Source organism: Sarcophilus harrisii, chromosome 2, assembly GCF_902635505.1.
Source record: "Sarcophilus harrisii chromosome 2, mSarHar1.11, whole genome shotgun sequence".
Lineage (NCBI taxonomy): Eukaryota > Metazoa > Chordata > Mammalia > Dasyuromorphia > Dasyuridae > Sarcophilus > Sarcophilus harrisii.
In genome coordinates, this window is record NC_045427.1 from 143,683,266 (window position 1) to 143,703,662 (window position 20,397).

Here is a 20,397-nt window from a genome sequence, read left to right on the forward strand (position 1 = left end):
ATAGCTATTAAGATCCCTTCCTATTCTCAAATTCAATGATTCCATCTTTTTGATTTTTAATATTGGGTATTTCTCCTGTCCCCCTCCAGAGTCGTAATTAGCTATATCTTTGTCTCCCAGGGTCCAAGTGCATGGTTTATGCAGGGAGGCAATGTCAAGGTAAAGACCAACCTATAATTATGCTACTGACTCAGTAGGAAACATGCTGTAACTATTAAAAAAAAAAACCTCAAAATGTGGTGGAGCCTGGTTGTGTCCAATGGCGCCTTCACCAGTATTCCCTTAGTAGTTTGCCTCATGATATTGCGAAGACCTCCCTGGCTATAAATCATTGCTCTGGTGCATTGATTCCTGGATTCATCTCAGTCCCATGCATTTTGGTACTACCAAGAAATAATGGTTTCTGATTTGATCTAGCCTTTAATTTATGGTGGCTTAGTTGCCCATGTATATTTCTTCCCCCTCCTTCCAAAAGTGGACAGTTTCCCTCAGACCCAAGAACATATTGACAAGGTGTTTTGTTTTTGTTTTAACCATCTCATCACTTCACTTCTTTGTTTCCTTCCTTCTCTTTTGGCACTAGATCCATCTTCCTTAGTTTGCAACCATTTAGAAGTGAAGTAAGTCCATAGCTTCATGATTTATTAGTTTATTGAATAGCATTTTAAGTTACCTGTTTGTTCTTTATTTGAAAAGCAGATGAGTGAGACAATTTAAGCATTTTTTTAAAAAATAAAAAAATTTAATTTTAGTTTATTTTTATGGATAAGATACTAGATCAACTATGTGTGTCACTCATTGACTCTTTCCTACTACCATAAAAAGTTATGAAAGAAGCAGTTCTGGAGATATCTGGGAAGACTTGTGTTAGCTGATACAGAATGAAATGAACAGAATCAGGAAAACTATTTGTATAATAACAACAACATTATAAGTAGAAACAACTTTGAAAGATTTAAGAATTCCAATTTAATGACAAATCCCAGTTCCAGAAAACTTAAAATGGAGGATATCCCTATCCACTGCCTAACAGAAAGATGATAGATTCAAATGAGATAAGCTGTTGAGATGTAGTCAATATGTGATTTTGTTTTGCTTCACTGTGCATATTTTTTAAAACAAAGATTTTTTCTTTTTTTTCTTTGGGGGAAGAAAAAGGGAGGGAGAGAAAAAGAAATAAAATAAATAAATAAGTAAAATAAAAGTAGAAAAGAAATGAGCACAGACATTTATGAATAACATTGTAAGACCAGGGAAAATGAAACAGCATCTTATCAGGCAGATGATCCTATAGATACCCCAAAAGAGCATGAAACCATAGAAAGATGTCCCCAAATGATTTAAGGGAAAAATAAAAAATTGTGGGGAAAGATTATCATAGGATCTGTACATGGAAGCTAACTTGAAAAAAACAATATTTTAATTCCATCTTTAAAAAATTTTTAGCATTGTGACAAAAAACCATGACCCTGGAAAAGAGTTGAGAAACGTGCCTCCTTCCTTTCTTTGCCAGAGATGGGAACTATTACTGTGAATTCATACATACACACATGCCAACTAATTAAAGGACCAATAGAGGACCTCAGTGATCAGTGTTTGAACGTGCTTTTTTTTTTTTAATTAAAGCTTTTTATTTTCAAAACATGTGTATAGATAATTTTCAACACTTACCCTTCCAAAATCTTGTGTTCCAAATTATTTTTTGCTCCCTGCTTCCCCCCACCCCCCACCCTATCTCCTCCCCTATATGGCTCATAATCCAGTATATGTTAAATGTGCTGTTCTTCTATATATATTTCCACAATTATTGGGATGCATAAGAAAAATCAGATTAAAAGGGGAAAAATGAGAAAGAAATCAAAATGCAAGCAAACAGCAACAAAAAAGTGAAAATACTATGTTGTGATCCACACTCAGTTCCCACAGTTTTCTCTTTAAGTGCAGATGGCTTTCTTTGTAACAAGACCATTGGAACTGGCCTGAATTACCTCACTATTAAAAAGAGCCACATCCATCAGAATTGATCATCATATAATTTTGCTGTTGTTGTGTATAATGTTCTCCTGTGAACCTGTGCTTTTAAAATTTTTATCAATAGTTTGATTAAATCTGAGAGGGATAGCTAATACAGTGGATGATAAGAGTCAGGCTCCAAAAAGTATCTTGAAAGGCTAGAGCATTAAGCTAAATCTAATAAGATGAAATTCAATAGGAATAAAAACATCTTACATTTGGATTAAAAAAAAACTTCAAAAGTATAAGATGTGGGAGGCATAGTTAGACAAGAGTCTTTCTGAAAATGATCTGAAAGTTTTAGCAATCTGCCATCTCAAAATGAGTCAATAAGTGTGAAGTGGCAGCCAGAAAGGCTGATGCGATCTCATGCCGCATTAAGAGCCAACTTCCAGGAAGAGGGAGGTTCTTTTGTATTCTGCCCTCATCAGACCTCATCTGCAGTCTCAAGTTTATTTCTGGGTACCACAATTTAAGAAAGACATTGATAAGTTGGAGAATATGAATAGGAAAGAGAGTGGAAATGTCAAGAGCCTTGAGTCTATGTCACATGAGGAGCAGCTGAAGGAACGGGTCTTATTTAGCCTGGAGAATGAAGCCTCAGAAGACAAGATAGCTTTCTTTAAGTCTGTGAACAACTGTCATGTGAAAGAGGGATCAGACTCATTCTGTTCAGTCACACAAGGCAGAGTCAGGAGAATGGGTGTAAGTTGAAAAGGGACAAAGTCAGGCTTAATATCAGTAGAAATTATCTAATAATCAAAATTGTCTGAATTTAGAATAAGCCACTTCAAGAGATGGTGGTTTTTCCCTCTTTGAAGGTTTTTAAGCAGGGTCTAGATAACCATTTTTCAAATATGTTATAGTGGGGCTTTCCTTTTTATAAGATTTGCTACTCAAATTTTGTATACACAATACAAATCTCTTTAAATTTTACAAAATGTATTCCTCCGAACAGCCCTGAAAAATAGAAAAAATGTTATTATCCCCATTTTACAGATGATGAAACTGAAGCTTAGTAAGGAGAAATGATTAGTCCATGTTCATGCAGCTAATAAGTGGTAGAACCAGGAATAGAACTAACATATCCTAATTCCATTTGGAGTTTTCTTGCAAAGATAGTAGAGCAATTTGCCGTGTCCTTCTCTGGTCCATTTTACAGATGAGAAAACTGAGACAAACAGGGTAAAATGATCTGCCCAGGATTACACAGCTAGTGAGTGTCTGAGACTAGATTTGAACTCAGCTAGATGAGACTTCCTGACTCTAGACCCAGCATTCCATGCATTGTGGCACCACCTTGCTGTCTCTTCTACTAAATTAGAGATGTCAAGCACATGACCTATGAGTCATATTCAACGCCCTCCTGGATATAGCCCAAAACAGATTAAAATGTATTTGGGAACTATTTAACATAATAAATAAAAATACAATAAAACATAAATAATATTAATATGTGGTTTCCTAGATCAATACCCTGTCTGCAGGGATCCTTATATGTGATTTAATGATCCCTGTATCAAAGTTTGATACTACTGCATTAAATAATATCCCTTTAACCATTAGCACTGTGATTTGCTACATTGTAAGTTAGTTTCATGTTGTTTCAATAGAAGACTCTATCTCAAGTTCCAAATGGAACTCATAACCAAGAATATATCTTCCACCATGAAAGAGCATCGTTTCCATATACCTCCTCCACTGCTCAGATAGATCAGAGATTGCTCCCTTATTTCTTGAGTCAGTAACCTTTAAAGAGGAATCTTCCAGTTCCCTCCCTGTATTCCACTCCCAAGAATATGAGGGAATTCACCCTCACTGCCCTCTTCCCATTCATCTCAACATAGGACAAGAAGGGATTCCTGGGGCAGGAGCAATTTGTAGTGAATAGAAGTTCATAATCAACTAGACATTTATTAAGTATCTACTATGTGCCAAGTACTATACAAGACTGAGGATACACTGACAAAAAAGAAGCAGTTTCTGATTTCAAGAATTTTGCATTCTAGGGGGGAATCCAGTATATGTAATATAACTATATATAAAGTATACACAAAAGATTTAAAATATAACAAGGGAAGGAGGGTGCCTAAAAAGCTGGGTGAATGCCATGAAAAGCTTCACATACAAGATGGAATTGTGCCAAGTTTTGAACAAGAAAAAAGCATGGATTCCCTCCTCCCTCCCAGAATATAAGCTAAATGTTCGTATGGGAGGGGAGGGGTTGGGGAAGAGGGAATAAGCAATTAAATAGTGTTTACTGTGTGCCACAAATATTCTCTCTTTATTCTCACAATAATTCTGAGAAATGAGTGTTGTTTTTCATCTACATTTCTACAGTTGAGGGAATTGAGGCAAACAGAGGTTAATACACACTTAGTCTCCAATGCTGAATTTAAACTCAGATCTTCTGGACTCCAAGTATCACACTGTTTTGTGACCCAGCAACCCTGTAACTCAGTAAGTAACCTAACTGAATTATATCCGGATTGTATATTATCTTGTACCCTGTAGTTATACTTCTGAGCCTTAGGGAGGTGAAAGATGAATAAAGGCTCAAGTGACAGTGTAACAAAACAATTATGAAGTGTTGTTCATCTGCCTTCTTAATAGCAATTATGCCCTGCAAGGAATGAATCCTCAATTCAAGTCCTCCTCCAATACCTCAATATAGCACAGTAATGACTCAGGTTGTCAGTAGCTTTGCCAGTGGAGCCCAAGCTCTAATAAATCCTTTGCTTTTATCATGGCACTGAGGTACAGTGGAAAGAATATTGGCTCTAGAAATAGAGTACCAGGGTTCAAATCTGCCCCTGACAATAACTACCTATATGAGCTTGTAGAAACCATTTAAACTCTTTAGGACTTGGCTTCCCCATCTAGAAAGAAGGGGTTGGACTAGCTAGTCTTTGAGATTACTTCCAGATGTAGAGCAATGATCCTCATTTGTATGAGTAACTCCCTCCAACAAAGATCAGCAACTTGTCTTGAAGTTATCATCTGACATGGTTGCCTAAGTCATTAACAAAATAAATGATTTGCCTAATAGTCACATAATGAACAGCTAAGTGGCAGATGGAGAGAGTGTAGTGCCTGGATGCAGGAAGACTCATCTTCTGAGTTCAAATCTAGTCTCAGATACTTAATAGCTATGTGATCTTGTCCAAGTCACTTAACCTTGCTTTTATCTCAGTTTCCTCACCTATAAAATAAGCTAGAGAAGGAAGTGGCAAACTGTTCCAGTGTCTTTGCCAGGAAAACCCCAAATAGGACCTCAAAAAGTCAAACATGCCTGAAAACAACTGAAAAACAGCTGTAAAAATCGTGTGTACTAGATGTTTGATAAACCCAAAAACTCCCAATTTTGGAATAAAATTGTTGAGAAAATTAGAAAATCATATGGCAGAAACTAGATATTGACCCACATCTAACACCTATACTACCTAGTATTTGAGGACAGAATTGAACTCGGGAAGATGAGTCCTCCTGACTCAAGACCCAGCACTCTGTCCACTGTACCACCTAGCTATTCCAGTTATTTCTCTATATTAAACTTGAATCTTGTACTAGTTCCTTGACTACTACTTTCACTTCTAATCTATGTGGTAAGTAAGTTTTATAAGTAGCCAGGAAAAAGTGGCAATACCAGGAAATAAGATTGCAAAGGAGAGCCTGGAACTCCCAGACAAACTGTCCCAAAGATCAAAAGAGAATCATTTACAATTTTTTCATATGTGGAACAAAATTCACATCTTGGTAATATGTGCCAAATCAGGAGAAACCATCTGGGTGATGCTGTCAAGGTTTCTAGTCCTGTGATATGTAAATTACAGACAAAATCCAAACTCCACAGCTCCAGACTAGCAGAACATTGATAAGGGTGGTAATAAAACTTTGACATGACAACTTTTAAGTTTTACTGATAACTTTGAGATGATTTTGATATGTTAATTAATGAAGCCCAAGGTGACACAGATAGAAGTTGGTCTGTTTCATAAGAAAATTCTATAAAAATGAAATCTCAAACTCCCACATCCATGCATAATTCTTCCATTTCCCAAGAGTCTATGTTGTCCAAATGCTCATTCACTCATCCCTTCTCAATCCTCTTTCTTGTGCTGCCTGCCTCTCTTCGCATTCTATCCTCCCATTCCCATGCCATCTGCCTTAGTAACCCTACTCTTTGTCATTTGTCTCTGTATTTTCCATGCAGTTGATCCTTACATATACCCTTTGTAGTATTAATATGATTGCTACCCATTTGCTGCTATTAATCTTAGTCTTTCAAGGAGAGTACCCTAAAAACTGAACATGCCTACCCCTAAATTAATTATCAATTCAAATATAGATCTTTGAGGTTGTTGCTACTTTTTAAACTTAGATTTAGTTGTTCTACTTGTTTTTTTCTTTGGCTTTAACTTCAGGTAATTTCCATAATATTCAAATCAGTCATGAAAAAGCATTAAAAATTTTCACATGTTCCCAAAAGGAGCCTTTATTTTAATTTATTTTGTTGGGTTTTTATGCTCCACAATGCTAAGAATAAGACATCACCCCATCACCCCCCCCCAAGTTTTAGCTACCGAGTTCTTTTGGTGCAATGCCATAGATATGACTTGTAGGTTCATTGACCCAAAAATGAGTAAAAGTAATATCTGTTTTTAAAAAGGGAGGACACTTTCTAATCTCTTTCATTATAACATTTGTGTCTCTAATGCAGGATAGAATTGATTTTAATTCTTCCCAGTGGCAAGATTTGTATAAGCTGATGCAGTGAAGTAAGCAAAACCAGAAGTTTATTCTATCATATCAATATTATAAAAGGGAACCATTTTGAGGATAAACTGATGAAGATTGAAATGAGAAGAAGCAGGAGAACAGTGTAAAGAAAAACAGCTTTGAACTCCGATCAATGCAATGACCAGGTATCATTCTAGAGAACCAATCATGAAATATGTTGCCCATCTTCTGGGAGAGTGAGGATGGACTCAAAATGTAGAATAAGATACATATTTTCAGACATGGTTCCTATAAGAATTAGTTTTGTCTGATTTTTGTTATAACAGTTTTGATTTTCATTTGTTTCTTTTCAATTGGTGGGTAAAAGGGGGTAAGGCTGAAGATAAGATAGTTTGTTCAAAAAAAGAAAAAGAGAAGAGAGAAAATAAGAATTAAAGTACTTCTTAATGTACAGGAGACCGCAAAAGGAAAACCAGAAAGAATCACAGACAAGTAGGATAGTTATTAAAATTCTATATTCAATTTTATTACATATTTTAAAAGAAAGACAAGTTGTATATAACATAATTTAACAATTTCATGTATAAACCTCTTTTTTGTTCTATTATACATATACCTATATAAGTGTCCATTTTATTTGCTATTTTAAAAATTCATAATAAAGATAAATAAATAATTGATTTTTTAAAAATTCTCCCTAACATAAGGCTTTACTTCTGAGAAATTCAGGAGGGGATTAACTCCTTTTTGGAAAGATTTTACACTTAAAGGAGTAACATTAATAATGGTGTAAGAGTTTATGCAATATTGCACATCAGTTTGGCATCTCTCACCCTTTAGAGAAGGGTGAAAAGTCTTCCTATTATCTCAAATGCAGTAAATACAGATCTGAATTCAGTGATTTCACACTCATACACACATACACACACACACACACACACACACACACACACACACACACATATACACACAGCTACCTCTCTAAATTTCCTTATTTTAATTAATGACTATTTTCTCCAGTGGTCCCTTATCATCTCCAGGATCAAATCTTTTATTTAGAGGTCAAATTCCTTTATAACCTGCCCTCCCTGTTCCTAGTCTTCTTACAGCTCACACTCACCCAGTCCCTATTATACTCAGTGACCCACTCAGTGATATTGGCCTCCTCATTTTTTCTCATACATAATCCTTCAAATATTAACCCTGGACATTTTCACTAACTATCCACCTTTCCTAAAACTCTTTCCCTCCTCAATTCTGCCTTTTGTATTCCCTGGCTTCAAGTCCCCGTTTACATTTCATTTTCTACAAGAAGCCTTTCCCAATCCCCCTTAATTCTACCATCTTCCTTCTATTTGTTGTTGTTATTTCGTCAATTAATCAGGCCTAACTCTTCATAAGTCTATTTTGGATTTTCTTGACAAAGACACTGGAATGTTTGCCATTTTCTTCTTCAGCTTATTTTACAAATGAGGAAACTGAGGCAAACAAGGTTAAGTGACTTGCCCAATGTTCCATAGCTAGTAATTGTCTGAGGCCAGATCTGAATTCATATCCTCCTGATTCCAGGCATTCTATCTATTGCACAACCTACCTGCCCCTTGCCTTTAGTTATCTCTAATTTATCCTACATATAACTTATTTGCACATAATTGTTTGTATGTTGTCTCCCCATTCAACTCTTCTCCCCCTTAAGAGCAGATTGACTTCTTTTCTTCATATTCAGCAATTAACACAGTATCTGGCACATAGTAAGTGTCATTTAAAAAAAAAAAAAGATATTCATTGCCTTCAAGGCTCAAACTTTAAAGTTATCTTTTAGTCTTTTCTCACTTTCATTTTCCATGACTAAGCTATAACCACCAACATCTATGTATTCTTCTCTTAAAATATGTCTGATATTTGTCACTTTTTTTCTTTCCTACTGCCAGTCTCCTAACTCTGTTTTCATCTTCTCACATCTGTATGATTATTCCAGCCACATAGCTGGCCTCCCTGCCTTCAATCTCTTCTATCTCCAATCCATCCAACGCACTACCATCAAAGGAATCTTTCTAAAACACCCATTTTTTTCATGTCAAATTATTTCTGAAGAACTTCCAATTGCTCCAAATTTTTTAAGATATTAAGTCATGAGTGTGGATCACAACATAGTATTTTCACTTTTTTGTTGTTGTTTGCTTGCAGTTAGTTTTCTTTCTTATTCTTTTTCCTTTTTGATCTGATTTTTATGTAGAAATATATATAGAAGAATTGCACATGCTAAACATATATTGGATTACTTGCCATCTAGAGAAGGGGATGGGGACAAAGGGAGGAAAATTTGTAATACAAGGTTTTGCAAGGATCAATCTTGAAAAATTATCCATGCATTTGTTTTGAAAATAAAAAGCTTTAATAATAATAATAAAGAAGTAAAATGTGATACCAATAACAACCAGGAAAAAAAAGAAATTAAGTCCAAATCTATTATCCTAGCTTTCATGATCTTCTCCCAATCTAGTTCTACTCCATCTTTCTAATCCAATATCAATACCAATAAACAACACCAAATTAATTTCTTTTCTATATCCTGAATATCCACTGTTCTTCTCAATAGTTCACAGACAACTTCTTGGTAGCAGGAACTGTTTTCATTTTGTCTTGTATCTCCAATGTTTAGTATATTTTTAAAACATTGTTGGTTGAAATAAATGCTTGTTAAACAAAATTGAGTCCCTAACTGAACCTTTACAAATGTTATTTCTCTCGAGTTACTCCTGTCTTCCAAATCCTATTTTCCAAATCCAAATTTCCAAATCATTTTTAATGGCCAAGAGAAAATCCTGCTTACCATTTTGGCCAGTGATCAGTCCACAAGATTTTCCCTTATCTCTAAATTTTTACAGCATTTTTATCCCAATGCAATCTGAATGAACACAAATGCAAGAATATGTGCCTGTAAACAGAGTCTATGATCCCATTATATGTAGCACTGAGAAACCTTTCTTCATTGGAGAAAATTACTTCCCAAAAGTCTATGTAAGCTTATAGCTTAGTGATATCACCCACTACATATGGATTCAGGAGACACTCTTTAAGCATACATGGTTTAAAAAAGAGAATGGAAATCTTTCAGGTATAGGATGACATGGGATTCTGATAGTTGAGCAATAGACACATCTAAGGGAAGTGGGGGGAGGGGAGGGAATTAAAGAAATAGCAATTAAGTCTAGACCATGCTGTGGATGTGAATGCAGATTGTAGAATCAAGCTAGCAAGGAGAGTGAAGTGACAGAGACATGGAGAAACACAGCAGGAGGCTTCCCCAATGTTTCCCAAGAAAAATCACAAGCACTCCTAAGACTGTTACTGTGACAAGATAAGCGCAGCTTCTAACTACAATGCCAAAAATCCATTGCTCCCAAGGCTGCAACTGTGGTGAAAAGAAAGGGAAACAACTAAATCTGTCATCTGTGCTAGTCTATGACACTTTTCTGAAGCAACTCATATGTTTCTCTCTTGCCGTATTGGAGAAAAAACAGGGTCAGTTAACTGGAAATCAACTAGCACATCTAATGGACAGTCAGAGACTGTAGTCATTTGGTAATGAGTGTCAAGAATAATTGATACTTGATGCATATCCTTGTAATTACCTTGCCATTCTAATTAAATGTCTTTGCTTTGAAATACATGTGTCATATGTCTTGCTCTAGCATAGAAACTCATCAGTGAAGGTACACAGCTGCTTCAAATCTCTTCCAACTCCAATCTATCTTTCCTCAGCTGTGAAAGTGAGCTTCCTAAAGCATAGCTCTGACCACACCATCCCCCTACACGCAATACTGCAGGGGCTCCCTATCACTCCCAGGATTAAATATAAAACCTTCTGTTTGGGATGAAAAGCCCCTTTTATTGTTCCAGTTCTTCTTACACCTTACACTGCTCCCCCCACATCCCAATTTGATCAAGGGATACTGGTCTCCTTCTGAAGTCACTCCATGTCCCAACTTTGGGCATTTTCACTGATTGTGTCTAAAGCCTTGGATGTTCTTCCCTCCTGGCTTCTCTAGTCTCCTTCAAGTATTTTCTAAAAGAAGCCTCACTTAATCCCCCTTAATTGTTTTCCTCTGTTGATCTTCTCCAAATTATTCTATACATAACTTGTTTGTAGCTGAATGTTTGCATGTTGTTTCCTCCATTAGACTGTGAGCTCCTTGAAAGCAGAGACTCTTCCTTTGTATCCCCAGCACTTAGCATGGCATCTGGCAAATAGTAGATACTTTAAAAATACTTTTTTGACTGACTGACTGACTGTCATTTTGAAGAGAAAAGTATCCAAACAATAACATGTACTTGGGTGACACTGAGTAAGAGCCACACCAAAAGGATCCCTGGTTATACCTACAATATGATAAATTATTTCATATATATACATACATATGAATATATATATTTAAGTATGTATGTATTGTCTTGCTTCTGTTTGTTTTGTGTTTTGTGTAGTACAGTTATATAATATGCATTTGGAAAAAGTATTGTTTATAATATATTGGTCACATTGTACTGATGTTTCAACACAAGAAAATATACTTGCAAACTCTGTTATCAAGCATTCCATTAATAGGAATTCTCTGTTAATTCAACACTTTGAAATACTTAAAGACCACTGACCATTTATGCCCATAATGATAAGCCTGAAGCTTGATGAGATCTTAAAGTGCTGTCTGGATCCTCAAGGAGAAAAAAAATCACAGAATGTCCAATTTGGAATGGACTGTAGGAACTATCTGATCCAATTTATATCTAAAGAAAAATTCAAATTATTTATTTTATATGTAACATATGAACTATTAATATATCAGAAACCCTTAAGAATTACCTTTTGTTCAATACAATTTTAGTGTCTGGTGGATTCTATTGTATTCTAAGTTGCTTTTTTCTTCAAAATTTAATTGTTTACCCATGTATGAAGACTCTTCACTAACTGGTATATTTGGTTCAGTCAGTTGTCCTTCAAAAAACACTATCATCTGGTATTAGGGAATTTTTTTTCCTGTTGTTGAGGAATCCTTGGATGCCTTTAACTCAAGCCATACTATGAAAATACTGGGACCAAGAGCCTCTTGATCCAAAATTCTAAATACAAATATTCCATCTAACCTATTGACCTCAGAATGAAGAATTAACAAGTTTAATAGAAATGCTTCCCTTACCTTGCTAAGAGGTAACCTTCTTGTATCTGAGTCCAAAAGTGGTTTATGAGGATCTAGTACAAATGGCAGAAATTGGTGTTGTTTACTGGCAATAAGAATTCAAGAATGGTTTGAAGCAGTGGTGTCTCATAGCAACTATCTGTCAGCTAACTCTGGTATTACCATCACAGCTAGTATCAGTAACAAGCACATGATGATTTATACATTAAGTTGTGAAGGGTCTATTACAAGTAAGAGTACTGAGTATAATAGAATCGCAGTGTCAACACTTTGGAAGTAACTTTGAACAATCAAAAGATATGAAGTCTCGTCCATAGTTCTTAAAGAAATAAGGAATAGTGAGATGAAAGGAAAATTAGTCAGAAGGTCTAATAGAAATTAGGCAATGAATTAACTTATTGAGAAATTTAGCTGATTCTTCCTCTTCATTATACTTTTCTTAAGTTTGATTTTCTTCATGAAGTCTTTCCAGATCCCCTTAACAAATAGTGCTCATTACCTTGTACTTAATTACTTTGCATATTTGTAATTATTCACCTTGTTAATGCTATATATACTTGTAATTTCCCCCATTAAGATGTAAACTTCTTAAGGGTAGGAATTGTTTCATTGCTATAATTCATATTCCCAGAGCCTAAAACACCTGGCATAGAACAGATATTTAATAAATACCCAGATGATTGAAGGGGAACTTGTGAGTGAATTTTCTACTCTTTTCCACTTATATTCTGATAAATTAATAGAGCTATAATGGGGGGTGGGGAGGAGGGAGATAGAGAAACAGACAGAGACAAAGAGCAAGAGCAAGAGCCAGGGCAAGAGCATGTTTGGGGAAAAGGGCAGCTAGTTGGTACAATAGATAGAACACTAAACTAGAAAGCTCATTTTCCTAAATTTAAATCCAACCTCAGACACTATCAATATGACCCTGGGCAAATCACCTTACCCTATTTGCTTCAGTTTCTCATTTGTAAAGTGATCTGGAGAAGGAAATAGCAACTCTTTTCAGTATCTTTGCCAAGAAAACTCCAAATAGTGTCACAAAGTGACACAACTGGAATAACTCAACAATAAATGTTTGGGGAGACATAAGGGCTAATTGGGAGGTGGTGACCACATATATCTTTCTCTAATTATATGTAATATATGTAACTGTGAGAGAGTATTACCAGTGGAGTATTATCTGTAAGGCTCTTGAAAGAAGTATCTTTGGGAAACATATGATGGTGCTCCTGCTGCTTGGTTTTGATTCTTTGCCATATTTTAAATAAATGTCTTTTTCAATTATTATATCATTTGTCTATGATTCCATCTGTCCAAGATTCGGAGGGACATGAACTATGGCACCGAGCAATAGAATATGGATTCACAGAAATTCTTGTAATTGCTGATAGAATGGAGAGATACTGTATTTTTATTACAATTTGAAATTCTAAAATTCCATATGCTACAGTTTTTTTTGTTGTATTAGATCAATTTCATTGATAACTTTTGTTTTATATCACCTACGTTACTCACCACATTCCTTCTTCATACCCTCCCAGAGAGACATCCCTTATGATATTATAATAAATCCCTTGAAATATTGTTGTTGGCTGTTTGTTATTGATTGTCCTTGGTTCTGAAGAGGACTAATAATACCAGAAGGTTGATATTTTGATTTACAAGTGAATTGGGTTTAAGTGAGGGAAGGCTTGCAAAGTCATCAGTCTTACTCTCTCCTCCAAAGTCATCAGAATCCAATGGCACAACATAGGTCAAAACAATTGACAGTAGCCCAGGAGACAGTAGGATACCTTGGCTTTTTTAAGCTAAAGTCTTTCCCAGGTCTCAGTTTGTCTGAGGCAATACCCATTCAGTGATTAAAGTGTAGGTAAGAATTGAGACAAAAGATGGCTTCATTAGCTTTTATAAAAGAAGGGAAGACCCTTATATTAAGAAAGAGAAAGAAAGAAATTCAATAAAAGTAGCCAATATATTTTTTTAAAAGTCTTATGGTATATGCAGTGTTCAATACCCATGATCTCCTACCCTTATCAACAATGGAAGAAGGGGAGAGATATCTCCTCATAAGAATGCTCTATGTGATATTATTTTCTAAGAACTTTTCCATATCTTTCTCTTGTAAGCTCTTCAAAAACAAAGATTGTCTTTTACTTCCTTTTATTTCTAAGGTAGTCTTGGGTTCTAGGATACTATTAAGTATTCACTAAATACGTGACTTAAAAAGTGAATGAAGCCTACCAATAATTGCAAAAGTATCAGAAAAAAACTATTTTTTTCATCAGCAAAATACAGCAGGGGTTTCTAGTATTGGAGGGCCCTGCTCTTGATGAAATCTGTGAATCCTTTCTCAGAATAATGTTTTTAAATGCATAAAAAGAAATACACACAATACAAAGGAAATTACATACACTGGAATACAATTAAAAACATAAATTCATAGATCCCAAGAAACCCTGGATTAGATTACCTCTAAGGACCCTTTTAGTATTTATATCATTTGATTCTATGGAATGGGATTATACTGGTTAGCTGAAGTCCTGAAGATTCTTTGATAACAGTATATTATGTAAATATGCCCAAGATTTTTCTCACAAAGTAGTCTGAAGACATTATAAATAAAGCAACTGATCAATGTTTTTCAAAACACAAGCAGAGTAAAATGTGTTTTCAACTAAAGGTGAGGTATTTAGTTTTGCTATATGTGGATGCTCAAATGGATTGGGCTTTTTATAAGAAAACAGTTGTCCTGGAAATGCTGAGCTCTCTCCCATAATGTAGCCTTTTATAAAACAAGTAAATCATGTAATGGCAGAGCTCAAAATAGTAATCACAGAGACTGAGCAAAATAGAAAATGATTGATCTTTGACTCAGCTGGTCATCATTAAGGTCAATTACCCAATAGAACTCTGGACCATCAAGGCTCAGATTAGGACACTTCTCAACTTGATGAAAAGCTAGCTATTAGCAAGGAAATAATAAAGACTAATGAACTACCTAGTACTTCTCATTTGAATCACACTTACTTAACATCACATTTCATTTTATAACTGGAAAATAGAAGCAAGTCAAAAAAAATCTTAAAAATTGCTCACTTCCTTGCTTTCTGTTCCTCAGCAATACATTAGAGAAAAAAATTTAGAGGAGGTTGGCCTTGAACCAGGTTTTGAAAAAAGTGATAAATATGAAATAAGTAGGGTGGAAGGCAGGTCAAGATAGAGTATAAGCAAAGTCACAAAGAAAGGAAGAAGCAAAATATAGGCAGTAATGGTAAAAAGGCTGAAATAATTGGAGTAATAGCACCATATTGGAGAATCCTGAAAGATACTTATAGGAAGAAGTTTGTAAACAGCTTTGTATGCTAGCTTAAGGGATTTTCTTCTTCTTCTTTTTTAATTTATTGATATCTTTTGTCTTTATGTTACTTTTTTATTCCATATACATCTATCCCATCCTTCTCCCAGTGACTTACCTCTTATAACAACAATAGAAAACAATATGAAAAAAATCAGTTCAGTAAAACTAACCAACATATTAAGTAAGACTGATATTATAAAAGCTATGTTCCACATCCATAGTGCCCCACTTCTGCAAAGAAGGTAGGAGACTAGCTTGGTCATTAGACATATATAGCAGTTTTTGGGGGAAAGGGTTAGAATTCAGTTTCTTAATGGGGAGGCTCTTCTTTTCATTTCCAAAAATTATATGCTCATCTATATTAGTTTCTTTGTTCTATTTACTTCACTCTTCATCCGCTCACATAAGTTGTCCCAGGAATCATTGAGCTTGTCATATTCATTATTTCTTGCAATATTGTTGTTTAGTTGTGTACAACTCTTTGTGAGCCCATGAACCATAGCATACCAATACTGTCCATGGGGTTTTCTTGGTAAATGATACTGGGACACTTTGTCATTTTCTTCTTCAATGAATTAAGGCAAACAGGGTTAAGTAACTTGCCTGGCATTACATAGCTACTCCAGACCCAGCACTCTATTTACTGAATCAAGGCAAACAGGGGTTAAGTAACTTGCCTAGGGTTTAAAATTAATCAATATTTGAGGCTGGATTTGACGGCAAGATGTCTTGACTCTAGGACCAGCATTTTATCCATTGAGCCATCTAGCTGCCCTTCTTACAGTATAGTAATATTCTATTACATTCATATATTATAATTTCCCCATTTCCCCCCCAAAAAATGGATAGATTTTTTTCTATTAAACAAAATGCTCCTATGAATATTTTGGTGTACATAGGATCTATCTGTCTTTGACCTCAGTGTAGGAAATGCCTTGAAACTGAGCTCTCTAGATCAAAAGATAATGACATTTCTGTCACTTTCTTAACATTACTCCAAATTGCTTTCCAAAATGATTGAACCAATTATAGATTCTCTGGGGATTTATATTTCCTTTGATTTATCTCTTAAATGAGAGTGTACTGTGGTTTAAAAAAAAACCTAAAACCACAATATTTGAAAAAGACCTTTAGGTTTTTCTTCTTGTACTCAATTTCTTAAAAATCTCTGATCTTGTGATCTTCCTGGTCTATATAACCTTTCTATATAACATTGATTGGGAACCTGGAAATCTGCATATAAGCAAAAAGATTGTTGCCATAATTCAGGTCTTAGGAGGTGAAGATGTCTCCTGTAAAATAACAATAATTTTGTCTCATCTACTACTAGACTGCCTAACCTACTACAACAGATATGAGGCATCTATTCAAAATGTATCGATAAGCTTATTTAAAATGATAGAGTTCATGCAAAGTGGCACAAGGAAAGGACACTAGATTTGTAGTCATGAGAAATTAAGTTCAAATCTCATTGCAAATACTTATAAAATTAATAATTTTGTGACTCTAAGAAAGTAATTTCACCTCTCTGAGTCTCCAGAAATAAAATTGAAATAATAATAATAATAATAATAATATCCTCACATGACTATTGTGAGGAATAAATAAGGTAATATAGTTTGCAAATTCTAAAGCACTATATAAATATTAGCTAGTGTAATTATTATTGATTTGTATATTATAATGACAATGGATGCATGGCACAAGCAGGCTATTAAAAATTTGGAATTTTGAAGAGGTAGGATAAAGGATATCACCAATACAATGATCAGAAAATAAAATGGGCTGGTCATTTTGCAAAAGGGAAGGTTAATGGAATGAATAGGCAGGTTAGATGGAGCAGGGGATAGAGAAATGAGACTGGAATCAGAAGGATTCATCATCCTGAGTTCAAATCCTGAGTTTCAAACCTTTACTAGTTGTATGGCAAGACATTTAATCCGATTTGCGTCCTTATATGCAAAATAAGCCAAAGAAGAAAACAGCAAATCTCCCAGTTTTTGCCAAAAAACATCAAATAAGGTCACAAAGTCAGAAGAACTTGGGTAAAGTCCCCTTCATGTTGGATAGATTCTGCTGTGGCAAACTTATGGACAAGAGTCTCACAGAAAGGGAGAGCAAAGATGGTTAGGGTCAAACATTTTTTTTTTTGAGGAAATACCCATATCACCAAGAAGTCAGACTCATTAGAATTTCATTATTATGTGTCATTATTTTTTGGTAATAGTAACAGTAACAGAAATCGAGAAGTTCTTTAACAGTCTTCTTTAATTGGTACTGCAATAAAAACATTCTCATAATCATAAACTCGGAGCATTTGCCTTGTCTTAATCCTTTAGAAACTTCTGAAGACAGGCAACAAGTTCTTTCAAAGTCATATTAAAAACTCTGAAAATGGCCTGATAGCCTGAGAAAACAGTGTTCCCTAAGAAGGTGACAAGTTCCCTAGAACTAAATCTCTTCAAGTGGAAGTTGAATGATATACTTGTACTGGAAGTTCTGAAGTGTATTCATGCTCCAAGTAGGAATTGGAAAGGATTGCTTCCCTCTAACTCTAATTCTACAAGAATCTGAAACCATCTTCTAGTTATATATGCTAGAAAAATGAATTGTGATTTTGAATTTTCAATGTTGGTCTTTGTTGTTTAGTTTATAGTTGTTACATTTTATTAAGAACTCAACACTAGACTCTTGAAATGGAAAGAGTATTGGACTAGGAATCAGTAAACCTGGATTCAATTACTAACTTTGTTGTGATTTTTTGGTTTTGAGCATAATACCTACAGTATCATCCCTATTAAATATAGGAACCCAGGTTGAAAGTACTTTAAAAAAAAAAACAGTTCATAGAAGCCCACTAATGGGTTTGATTTTTATTATTCAGTAAGAAGACACATTTAGGTCAAAGCAAAGATTTGTAATAAAATAGCATAATGAGAAATATAACAAAATAATATTTACTTTGTAAAACTGAGCACATTCATAAATACACACATTATCATTGGAAAGAGTAGACTGCCTAGGGAAAATATAGAGAATATTTATAAGATGCATGTATTATAATAACTCACATGTGGAACACGCAATCAGGGCACAATATAGGGAAAATATATCCAGGCTCATAGACAAGTGTATACTTTTAGAACCTGAATTTTTTGGAGCCTCACAGAAGAGCCAGACAACTAAATAGAACTGACAGACATTTAATTTGTCTTTTAACCTCCTTCTTCCTGTTTAATATGATCAGCATCTGTCTCAAACCCAAGTCAATAGATTTAGGATTCTCCCATTCTAATTATTGTACCAAAACTGCCTCCTTTCAAAAATCATTTCTAGAAATTTCCTATCAACAAATTACTTAGGACTGTCGAGATGTGAGGCCCCATGGATATTCTTACTTTCTAATTGTTCAGTAATGTCTGATTTTGTTTTGATCCGGTGAAATATACTGTCCATAAAATTTTCTTTATAAACATATTGGAATGGTGTTCCATTTCCTTCCCCAGTAGATTAAGGCAAACAGGATTAAGTGACTTGCCCAAGGTCATACAACTACTAAGTTTCTGAGGCCAGATTTGAACTCAGAAAAATGAATCTTTCTGATGCTAAGCCAAATTCTCTATCCACTGAGCCACCTAGCTCTCATTGGAAATACAAAAACAAAAAAGTAATATGACCCTTGCCCTCAAGAAACTTATATTTCAAATAAGAATAAAATATGTGCATAGGTATATATAACAAAAGATACAGAATTAAATGAGTAATGGAAAAAGCAGAGTAAGTTTGCTAAGAAAATCCAGAAGAAAGAGGGCACTAGAATTTAGGGAGGATCAGACATGGCTTCCCAAAAGATATAACACCTGAGGAGTCCTGAATGAATATGAGTTCTGACATGCAGAGATGAATTAGAGAGTTATGAGGACAGTTTGTATGAATGTTCAGAGAAAGGAAGGAAGGAAACAAGCATTTATATGTGTCAGGCACTGTAATAAGCACTCTACAAATTCGATCCTTACAACAACTCTGGAAGGCAAGTTCTTTTTTCTCCTTCATTTTACAGTTGAAGAAACTGAGGTAAACAGTTATATAATTATTCAAGGTCACTCCGCTATTACGCATCTGAGGCTGAATTTGAACTTTAGTTTTCTTGATTTCAAGCCCAACACTATGCACTGTACCACTTAGCTAGATAAACTGACAAGTAAAATCCAATTTGCATCTCAGATTATAGATTAACAGCTAAAAGAGGAGATCTGTATATCTATATCTAGCTATAGCTACATCTATAGATATGGCAATTGAGGGAAACTGACTTTTCCAAGGTGATACAGGTTGTAAGCAATAAGGTTGTGATTCAAACCCAAACTATGCAGCTCTGGCTCCCGAGCAGTCTTTCTATCACATCACTGATTCATTCAGACTCATTCAGACTCTACTCTTTTCCTTTATATCCATTTAAAACATAGATTTTACACAACCTCCTGTATTTAAAGTTTAGGATTAAAAACTAAAGTTTAAGTTCAAGAGAAAAGCTGAACATGATGTTTCATTAAATTAGACACTTAAAACCCAATCAGATCCTATAAACCACCAAGATGAAACTAACCTGGCACTGATTTCTTCCTTCTTTCCTGGTCTCCAAGATTCAAAATCCTTTTTATCTGGTCCTATCCCAGTAGCTCCATCTCAGTCAAATGAAAATGGAAAGGAAACTTACTCTCCAACTTGGTATAAAGAGCAATGTAAACAAGAGTCTGTTTCTATGAAGGGGCAATAGTGGGGAGACAAAAGGGAGAGAGGCCCCCCTGGAGGCTGAAAGCTTGTTAATAGTCTGAGCAAGTTTTCTTTTTCCATAAAACTTCCATGCCCAATAACAGGATCTATAAGAAATGATAAAAGTGAACTATAGATGATTCTTGTTTAGAAAGAAGTCAGAAATGGCATTGTTTGTCCCCTCTCCCCAGGGACATATAGTAGTTCTCATACTTTTTGACCTCAGTTCAACTTTACACTCAAACATTTTTAAGAAATCCTAAAAAGCATTTCTTGTTATATTTGTTTGTTTGTTATATGTTTGGGTTATATCCA

At 34.9% G+C, this 20,397-nt stretch overlaps 1 protein-coding gene across 1 annotated transcript in view; it reads right to left on the reverse strand.

Moving 5' to 3' along the window:
* Window positions 1-20,083, reverse strand: part of LOC111718642 — a 61,126-nt gene extending 41,043 nt beyond the window's left edge. Inside the window, exon 1 of the mRNA XM_023494821.2 lies at window positions 19,916-20,083. The gene's annotated coding sequence lies outside the window, so the exon portion shown is untranslated. The remainder of the gene's footprint in view (window positions 1-19,915) is intronic.
* Between the last annotated feature and the right edge of the window lie 314 nt (window positions 20,084-20,397).